This window comes from Asterias rubens, chromosome 5 (assembly GCF_902459465.1).
Source record: "Asterias rubens chromosome 5, eAstRub1.3, whole genome shotgun sequence".
NCBI lineage: Eukaryota > Metazoa > Echinodermata > Asteroidea > Forcipulatida > Asteriidae > Asterias > Asterias rubens.
The window spans coordinates 21,481,134-21,492,260 of NC_047066.1; the positions used below are offsets into that span (position 1 = coordinate 21,481,134).

The 11,127-nt window shown below is 39.4% G+C and overlaps 1 long non-coding RNA gene across 1 annotated transcript; it reads left to right on the plus strand.

Moving 5' to 3' along the window:
• The first annotated feature begins 4,071 nt into the window (after window positions 1-4,071).
• On the plus strand, window positions 4,072-6,416 carry LOC117289957. The gene is made up of 3 exons (XR_004519007.1): window positions 4,072-4,598; window positions 5,455-5,545; window positions 6,382-6,416. It is a non-coding gene; the product is annotated as an uncharacterized LOC117289957 (long non-coding RNA).
• The last annotated feature ends 4,711 nt before the right edge of the window (window positions 6,417-11,127 follow it).

Sequence of the window (11,127 nt, forward strand, 5' to 3'; positions counted from 1 at the left end):
GTTAGTTTTTTAACAAATTGCTTCTTATATGGAAAAGTTTGCGGTAACACCATGTAATGACTATCTCTAAATGAGTTGGGGTGGTTCTGAAAAGAACCGTTGGTTTCAACTCGACGTTTCAAACAGTATGCTCTGATTGTCTTCTAAAGAAAGAAAACTGCTTCTTGTTATAAATTCATTTTACTTTAAAGAGACTCCGGCAGTGCTCATTGTTTGTCTTGATTTGTCTGTACTGCAGTGGTCATTATGGAAATAAATGTTATAATTATGTCAATTGAATCACTGTGTTTGACTGTTACATTGAGGGAGCAATTCCTTAGCCACCAACTGCAGCTGGTGGAAGAAGGGTGGAAGTTTTAGAACGAGAAGGTATAGGACTGCTAGCATTCACCTGGAGTGAACCTAAGCCACTGATAATGCTGAGAGTGATGCAAGGGATGGATGGAAATGATGATGATCCCACCAGAGGGCTGAAGTACAACTGTTCAGACCTGGATGAGATCTGAAGGACTATCTAATGACAACATGTGTGAACACAGTCACTCTCCAGAAAGGAACGCAGCCACAGCCAAAGGCGCTATCATCTGCAGGACCTGAAGATACGGAACAGGATGGAAACACCCACCAGACCTCTTTGAGCTCGGGTCTTTCACAGCCACAGGATGTGAGATCCAACCAGAAAGAAACACATCCAGCTCCCAGGGAGCAAGCTCTGCAGAGATATGAGGCTACTCAAGTTGAAGAAGTCCTGACATGTTTTGTTTGAGCGACTTGCACATCAAGGACAATCTAAGGACATTCTGACATTGTAAGATAAAGAGCAAGATGTGATGTCTGATTCTTGTCCTGGATGCCAAAATGAACAGCTGTTTTTAAGGGGAAGGAAGTTTAGTGTTCAAGTTTTGGAGTCATTGCATGGCGAGGTATCAATGTATATTCGGTTTGCGGTAACACCATGTGTACAATATATTTGAGTGTAGATTTTGCTCTTTGAAAACTTGCTTTTTATTCTACTTAAAGACAGTGGACACTAATGGTAATTGTCGAAGACCAGTCTTCTCACTTTGTGTATCTCAACATATGCATAAAATATAAAACCTGTGAAAATTTGAGCTCAATTGGTCGTTGAAGTTGAGAGATAATAATGAAAGAAAAACCACCCTTGTCACACGAAGTTGTGTGCGTTTAGATGGTTGATTTCGAGGCCTCAAGTTCTAAATCTGAGGTCTCGACATCAAACTCATTGAAAATTTTACTTCTTTCTCGAAAACTATGGCACTGTAGAGGGAGCCGTTTCTCACCATGTTTTATACCATCAACCTCTCCCCATTTTATGCTAATAATTACCAATAGTGTCCACTGCCTTTAAATGATGACTAGAGCAAGCTAGTTGCAGGTTTGAGATCATTTAAGAATTAAGGTTGTTTTATGTTGTGCTTTTTTCAAACACTGATGTGTAGTATCCACTGAATTTTTGACCTTGTGCTGTTTAGAAAGGGCATAACTTCATGGCTCTACTTTATTTTTACTGTTTAGTAAAACAAAAAACAACACTCAGGAAAGCAAAGAGGTATTGACTTCATGTAGGCCTAAGTAAATAAAGACAAGAAGTACAAAATGCCACAGCAGGCAAGGCCATTAATTGGTCCACATTTCTTAGTTAACATGCTTGCAGGACGTCTCCTGTTTCAAGAAGGTTGTTACCAAAAATGAACTTAATTTTATTCCAAGTATGATGAGGTTAAAAACATGATTTATTTTCAGTATTTTTGAAAGACATTGTTTTGTTAGTTACCTTGCAGGCTGTCATCCCTCAGTGTAGTCATGGTGTGGTGATTGCAACGCTGGAGCTGACGTTTCAGCAACAGATGTGCCCCTCCCCTGATCCTACCATCCCATGACAGAGAAGTAATATGAAGGTTTGAATTAATGCATTCTTTGTATCACCTAAGCGGGAACCATCCTGCTTAAGTCAAAATACAGGGTTGTGCTTTGCTGGGGAAGAAATATTTCCTTCTTTGAAAGATGGGCATGCCTTTGGCTAGATGGCATCCATCCAACAGTTCAGTGTACTTTTATCATGCTCTTTAGTAACTTTTCTCTTTCAGATGGCTGCCCATGATGTCCACCATATCTAGTTCTGGCAAGGTGAAGTAGGCAAACTATCCGATGTCCTAAAAGGACATAGTCACCAGAAACATGGACAGGAATCTTGACTTCTTCTTTAGTGGAGTGCTGATATTCTGATGACTGTCTGACACTTGAAGCTGAGACATAGTGTTGAGGAACACTCCTCTGAGAGTATGCTGATGAGATACACTGTACCATGCAGATCATGGTGAGTTAAAACATTAATATTGTTTGCTCATGTTTGGCTTATCATCATTTTCAACTTGTCTTTAAAAGACAAAAGTGCTATTTACACGACAGCAGTTTAACTGAGGTCCCTTGCTTAAATTTAGCTTGGTTGTAAAATATAGTTTGACAATTTTAAAAGAGACCCTTGACAGAACTACAGTATTGTTTTTCTCACTCTAGGTACAATTTGTATTATTGTTACAACCATAATGCTACAATTTAGCAATGGATACTTGCTAAGTTGCTCTTGTGTGAAAGGGGCTAAAGATCCGCCACAGTTGGGGACATGCCAATAGGGCAACGGTTAAGTTTAATCCAATAGCTTGGTGTTGCTATCTTGACACCAGTAAAACTAGCTTCTTACAACCAGAAAACCCGTTTAAATTACCCTTACAACAATGTGTATTAAGTAAATTGTGAATACTCAGTACTTTCCCAAGTTTTGTGAACAAAAGTCATGGGTGAATCTCTTCGGTGGGAGACCTCTGCATTGCTAGAGCAGATGTCACTGTAAGGGTTAAAACCAACATTTTTATTATTCGTAACCCCTGGTGCAAAAATCAACATCTATTGAAACAAATTTAGGAACCTTGTTGTTACACAATAGGCCTAACTAATGGGTTAGTTCAAATTTATGCAGGCTTTTTTTTCCTGTAATATATTGCATTTAATAGATGGTTGTTTTCAAGTCTTGAAAACTGATCATGTTGTGTGGTGTTCCTCTAACCATTTATCAATTTTGTTGCTGTTTTGTTGTTTATTATTTGTGAATTGTTGACACTAGAAGCTGGTTAACAGGGCGAACCCCTTCTCTTGTCCATAAGTGCACTGGGTTCTTGATGTATGATAGGCACTGAACTGTTGACCTTGTAGTTTTCAGAGAGGGTCCAACTTCATGGCTCTACTTGCTGGTTAGTAAAAAAAAAGGAGACTTTATGTAAGCATAATTTTCCAGAAAGTAGTTTTTGTTGTGCATGTGTACACTGATTTGAATTTGTTCATGACATAATTAGTGCAGTTATTTGGCATTGTATGTAGAGAATGAAGACATGAAGCACACATTCTACAGTAAGCCATTAATTGGTCTACTACTAAGTTGATGCTTGCAGTCCCTTTTTCTGAAGGGTTGTTACCATCCATCATTCATGATGGGGTAAAAAAAAAGATTTATTTTCAGTATTTTAGAGACATTGTTTTGTTAGTTACCTTGCAGGCTGTCATCCCTCAGTGTAGTCATGGTGTGGTGAATGCAACGCTGGACCTGTCGTCTCAGCAAAAGATGTACCCTCCCCTGATCCTACCATCCCATGACAGAGAAGTTATATAAAGGTTTGAATTAAATTCAGAAATAGAATTAGCTGTTGCTAACAACTTACCAACCAAAAGGACCAATCGCATATGCAAAAAAATAGCGGATGGCTTGACGTTTCAACCCTAGTAGAATCTTTGCTTCGAGAAAGACTCTGCTCAGGTCGTAACGTCAGGCCATAAACTATTTTTTGCAAGGTTTGAATTAATGCATTCTTTCAATTGCCTGAAAGAGTACTATCCACTTAAAGTCAAAATACAGGATTGTTCTTTTCTTTGGTAGAAATCTTTCTAGCCGCAGAAGATCGGTAAGCCATGCACAAGTGTGGCTTCCATCAAACAGTTCAGTGTACCTTTATGATATCTCACTCTATAGTACTGTTCTCTTTCAAATGGCTCCCAAGGATGTCCACCATATCTTGTTCTGGCTAGAGAAAGTAGATGAACCATCCATACAGTTGAGATGTCTTCCCACTCGGATGGAATTGGTCACCAGAGCACGGACAGGAATATTGACTTCTTTGTGGAGGATGTCGACCATATCTTGTTCTGGCTAGAGAAAGTAGATGAACCATCCATACAGTTGAGATGTCTTCCCACTCGGATGGAATTGGTCACCAGAGCACGGACAGGAATATTGACTTCTTTGTGGAGGATGTCGACCATACCTTGTTCTGGCTAGAGAAAGTAGATGGACCATCCATACAGTTGAGATGTATTCCCACTCTGATGGAATTGGTCACCATCACAGGAGCATGGACAGGAACTTTGACTTCTTCTTTGTGGAGGATGTGCACCATATCTTGTTCTTGCTACGGGAGGTAGATGAACCATTCATACAGTAGAGATGTCTTCCCACTCTGATGTAATTGGTCACCAGGAGCCTGGACAGGAATATTGACTTCTTCTTTATGGAGTCCAAACAATCACAGGTGACTGTCTTCCACTTAAATCTTTTTTTGGGCCGAAACATAATGGAGCAGTCCCCAGAGGTAAGACACTTTCTTAAAAGTCAGTTTGGAAAGTACTGGGTAATACAGTCGACTCCCGTTATTATGAGCTCGCATGTTACAAAGTTCTGGTTGATACGAGGTTTTTTGCCGGTCCCGAACGGCCCCATGCGTGTTTCAATGCATTAAAATACTGATTATACGAGCACGGTAGTAGCGAGAACACGGTTATAACGAGGTAATTTGGGAGACCCATTACGAGCAAAGCATTGTTTAAAACCCTTCTATATCGAGAACAATTCAAAAACCAACAAAGGAAATACCTGTACAGCTGGTAAATTCGATAGTTGTGGCTTTTTTTTAAGACATTCAATAGACGTGTATCAAATGGTAAGGGACATTTTAAAAAGATTGTTTATCTCCACAAAAGCCATTACACGCTCAATGCTGTCTGAGTTTGAACATATTTTTTTCTTTGGTAGTTGTCAAAGACTAGTCTTCTCAGTTGAAAAAGCTCAACATATGCATAAAATAACAAACCTATGAGCTCAATCGGTCGTTGGAATTTGCGAGATATTAATAAAAAAAAAAAATACCTTGATTTTGAGACCTCAAATTCTACATCTGAGGTCTCGAAATCAAATTTGTGGAAAATTACTTCTTTCTCAAAAACTACATAACTTCAGAGGGAGCCGTTTCTAACAATGTTTTATATTATCAACCTCTCCCCATTACTCGTTACCAAGAAACGTTTTATGCTATTAAATATTTTGAGTAGTAGTGTCCACTGCCTTTAAGCATTTATTGTTGCAAATTGTTTGGTTTGTTTTTGTTGCAGCAATGTTTAGCATCTCCAAAGACATCTATCCATCACCAAGTAGAGGTCCAAGACCAGCCTTAGATAGAGGATCTGCAGTCTCCAGTTAAAGGTGAATCCCCCAAAGTACTTTGAGTAATTACTTCTGGTCTAACATTGCCGTCTGTAATAATAACTGCTGCTCTAGTTTGAACAATTCAACTAAAGAAATTTCCATGTATGACAATCGTTTCAGAGTTGAAAGTCTGATTTTCTTATAAAGCTTTGTAGTGAATGTTCGAACTGCCTCTAGCTACCGAGCAACCTCGGTAGTCTAGTTGGTAATTAGACACTGCTCTAGAATTGCAAGGGTCGTGGATTCCAATCCCACCCGAGTAACATATGCCTGTGATATTTTTTCACAGGACTCGGGAAAGTACTGAGTATACAGTGCTAACACACATTGGTGTTTGGGTACAAATAAAAAACAAGTTAATATTTTTTGATTCCCGAGGCAAATTTATCATCTCTTAGATTGACTGGTTCTGTTGTGGGGTTTAATGTAGGTGTTTTCTATATTGCTCGGTTATGGTTTTTTCGTTGGGGTTTGGAAGATTTTTGAAAAGTACTTCAAATGCCACTTGCAGATTAGTTTCTTACTGATAACCCATTTATAAACCATAATGTTGCTGCTGTAATGTTTTTCTTAATTTATTTTTGAATAATTGAATGTATTAAACAACTGAAGGTAAAAGCAGGTCATCTGAAAGCTAGCTGACAAATAAAAAGAGTTCATGTTGGCACTACTTCATAAGAGAATTGGTACAGGCATTTGCCCCCTCCCCCCACCACCACCAAATTCAATTTGCTTGTTTGATAGTCTTCCTGTTGTGCATGGTTCCTCCAGCTTTTGTTTTTGCTTTGTTCAATGTTTTGTTGCTGCAAATGGTTTGATTTCTTTTGTTGCAGAAAGGCTCATCATCTCCAAAGACATCTACCCATCAACAAGTGCATTGTGTGTCCAAGACCAACCTCAGAAGTAGGAGCTGCACTCTCCAGAAAAGGTGAATTCCCCAACAGTGAACTAAATATTAAGACCTGTTTAGAATAAAGCTGTACCAGAGTCTCATTGTAGCATTACAATTCATTCAAGGATGTGTAAATGTTGTACAGGGGGCATGGATGGCTACAGTGCGTAAAGTGCTTGCCCTTTTCCATCACCCTGGTTTGATACCCGGCTAAGGCAATATGTGAATTGAGTTGTTCGTTGGTTCGCCGCTGTGCCACAAGGGTTTTCCAGACCATCCGGTTCTCCTCCCTCGGGAAAATGTGGCTGGCTTCCAAGTGCAGCCTACTTCTTGGACACTTTCTTGCAGCGTCCTTCGCAAATCAGCTCTGAGCTGTGAGTAAGGATGAATTGCCTCCCAAACTATTTGTTTGGTTGTTTTTATGTTTGACAGTCATTTCAGAGCTAACAAGCTTGGTTTCTGTTGGATTTAACGATATTGGGAAGGTACCTCAGCGAGCTTCATGTTAAACCAAAAGATAAAGAAACATTCCTAACTGTTGGTAATTTAAGTTGTCTTCACTTTGTTTTAATTGATTGATAGAGAAAAAAATTGAAGGAATAAGCAAACTACGTGAAAGCTCCCTGATTAATGAATAAAATTCATATCAGCACTACTCTGTCAGAGAAATGTTTTCAGGCAGTTGCCCACCCCCCCCCCAAAAAAAAAAAAAAAAACTCCGAATTAGTGTTGCTTGTTTTGATTTTCAACATCCTATTTCTGTGAGTCATCTGTTCCTCCATTTATCCACACTATGCAAAGCTTCAAACAATTCTAAATGTTTAAAGCTGTTTTCATTGTTTTGTTGCTGCAAATTGTTTGGTTTATTTGTGTTGCAGAAAGTCTCACCATCTCCAAAGACATCTACCCATCCACAGGTCGATGACCAAGACCGGCCTTCGAGGAGCTACATTCCTAAAAGATATGTTTTATATTATTTTTGTTCTGGTCCTGAACAGAGCAAATAGTAATTGGCCGAATTTTGGTTGCTGTATTGGGTTAACCAGAAGTAAATATGATTAATTATTATTGCAGTTTTCCAAATTATTGAAAGATGTTTATATAACTCTGGCAAGCAAAGTTGATATAGGTTCAGTGGTGGGCTATTTCTGTAGGGGTTTTCAATTCTTAACTGTTGCTATAAACTTAAATTGTAAATATTATTTACTAGATTAGATTTTATTTTGACAGTCATTGTTTAACTATCATGTTGCTGCTTTGGAATGCTTTTCATCAGTTATTCTTGAAAATATTAAACAGCTAAAGGTAAAAGCAAGTTATCTGAAAGCTCACTGATATATAAACAAAGTTCTATCAGCAATACTTCATAAGAGAACTGTTTCAGACATTTGAACCCCCCTTCCAAGAACTATTTCAGACAATTGAACCCCCCTTCCAATTACATTTACTTTTTTTAATTATAACTGTTTTTTTGCATTGGTTCATCCAGCTATTGTTTCACACAACTCAGAAGTATACAGTGCTAATCTGTGCATAGGTAAAACCAGCTATTTGTTCACACAACTCAGAAGTATACAGTGCTAATCTGACAGACTGCGTTGTGTTTTTCAGTCTGCTTTTAAAGTGCTTTTAAAGTAAGCTTTATTTAGAACATAAAGATCAAGGCAAGTTCATAGATTTTTTTATTTTAAAATTGCATGCTATTTGCAGGATAACTCTTTTTTGGGAAGAGAGATATAGAGCAATGATTAATACAGTTCATACAGCACCAATCCCCAAGAGAACTGTTTCAGGCAAATGACATTTCCAAGTTTTACTGTTGTATATTTGGATTGCAGCAATCCAAATGGTATGTATGCATGAGTTCCTAGAAACCAGTTGTTGTTGACTCGAGTCAATGACTTGGTCTCAAGTTACCAATTTTGTTGACTTGCGACTTGACTTGACTTGCGCAAAAATTACTTGAGAGTTTAGAATTGACTTGAATATACAGTTTGCAAATTATCTTCATGAAAAACCAAGTCGCTTCCGCACACGATGTTGTTTGTTATCATGCCCAGTCCCAGTGCATAAAACAGGCACGAGATTGACTCCACCAACTGTGTCCACACTTTGGTATGTCTGGTTTTCACATCCATATGCAGGTGTACGTCCAGTATGTACTGGACGGTCTGCAATCGGACTACTGTCACCTGACTTTCCAGACACACACACACACGCACACAGATTGTTGTGTGCTGACTTGTTGATGATGTTTTTAGTTTTTCACAACTGTACTGGTGGCAATTAAAAAACAAAAATGCAAAAGTTGCACAGCTTTGGTCTTATCAGTGAAGATACATCGCTACATAAAACAAAAATTACTTGTGTCTCTGCATGGTCATTAATAGTCAAGTATATTGTTCCCCCTTATTTTATTAAACTCATGCATTTATTTTTCATTATTGAATAACACATCGCAAGTTTGTCACAACTTAATGAGAGTGGACTTATTTTGGGACATTATTTGGCGTGTGACTTATCTTGACTTGCAAAAATTTGACTTGTGACTTGACTTAACTTGACTTGGGAAATAATCACTTGAATTGCATTGAGAAAAAAGTCTTGGTTACAACATTATTTGAAAACATTTGTTGCTTACAATTTTGAGTTTTTTGTTGTTGTTTTTCACTCATATTTTATTAAAAGTTTTTTTTCTCACAAATCTAGACTTGGAAGCAAGCTTTCTGTACTTTGACTGTTTTGATGATGGGTAATGTTTTTTAACATCAACTGTTACAAACTGTGTCTTTTGTTTGTTTGTGATGCAGCTTAACATCTGCAAAGCTCTCTGACTACAAGTAGATCTCCATCCAAGACCAGCCGATGATGAAGGAGCTACACTCTCCAGTTAAAGGCGAGTTCATAACAAGATTACTTTTAATATTTACCCCAGTCTCGAATGGAGCTCTGTAATAATTATGCAGAATGCATGTTGTTACTCTTGTTTAAAGGCATTTTACATGTCTGGGCCTAGAGTCCTGCCTCGTTGGACTCAATTTTTGTAATTTACGAAATATGGGTTCCAATCCTAAATCCTGGTTAGTCGCAACAATTGTGTCCTTGAATGAGGCACTTTGCATTAATTGCTTCTCTCCAACCAGGAGTACAAATGGGTTTTCCCTGTGTTTGCCAATTTCGAATAACTGTCCTTTCTTGGCAACGGACCTTTAGTGGTTTGCCAGTAATAATTCGATGCCGGTTCACTGTCGTTTCTTGAGCAACATTCCTCTGGTGCTATGTCACTGGTTGCCAATGTCGATTCACTGTCGTTTCTTAAGCAACTGGCTTTTATACATGTCACTGGTTGCCAATGTCGGTTCACTTTCGTTTCTTGAGCGACAGGCCTCTGGTGCTAGTTGCCAATGTCGGTTAACTGTTATTTGTTGAGCGACAGGCCTCTGGTGGTATGCCATTGGTTTCCAATGTCGTTCACTTTCGTTTCTTGGCTGCCATTCCTCTGGTGCTCTAGTCACTGATTGCCGATGTCAATTCACTGTCGTTTTCTTGAGCGATAAGCCTTTGGTGATATGATGTCGGTTCACTTTTGGTCCTTGAACGACAATTATCTGATGCTAAGTCACTGATTGCCAATGTCGCTTCACTGTCGTTTCTTGAGCGATATGCCTTTGGTGCTATGCAATTGGTTGCCGATGTCGGTTCACTGTCGTTTCTTGACATTATTCCTCTGGTGCTAGTCACTAGTGTGAGGTCGATTTACTGTAGTTTTTTTAGTAACAGGCCTTTGGAATTGTGCTATCAGTTTCTGATATCGGTTTACTGTCGTTTCTTGAATGCAAGGCAAGGCCTCTTGTGCTAGGCCTCTTGTGCTAGGCCTCTTGTGCTAGTCACTTGTTGCCTGTGACAGTTCACTGTCGTTTTCATAAACGGTGGGCCTCTGGTGCTAGTCACTCATGGTTGCCGATGTCGGTTAACTGTCGTTTTCTGAGCAACAGGCCTTTGGTGCTTTGCCATTGGTTTCCGATGTCGGTTTACTTTCGTTCCTTGAGCGACAATTCTCCGGTGCATGTCATCGATTGCCAATGTCGGTTCATTACCGTTTGTTGAGCGACAGACCTTTGGTGGTATGCCATTGGTTTCCGATGTCGGTTTACTTTCGTTCCTTGAGCAACATTTCTCTGGTGCTAGTCACTGGGTGCCGATGTCGGTTCATTGTCGTTTCTTGAGCGACAGGCCTTTGGTGCTATGCCATTGGTTTCCAATGTCGGTTTACTTTCGTTCCTTGAACGACATTTCTCTGGTGCTAGTCACTGGTTGCCGATATCGGTTCATTGTCGTTTCTTGAGCGACAGGCCTTTGGTGCTATGCCATTGGTTTCCGATGTCGGTTCATTGTCGTTCTTTGAGCGACATTTCTCTGGTGCTAGTCACTGGTTGCCGATGTCGGTTCATTGTCGTTTCTTGAGCGACAGGCCTTTGGTGCTATGCCATTGGTTTCCGATGTCGGTTTACTTACAATCCTTGAACGACATTTCTCTAGTGCTAGTCACTGGTTGCCGATATCGGTTCATTGTCGTTTCTTGAGCGACAGGCCTTTGGTGCTATGCCATTGGTTTCAGATGTCGGTTTACTTTCGTTCCTTGAGCGAAATTTCTCTGGTGCTAGTCACTGGTTGCCGATGTCGGTTC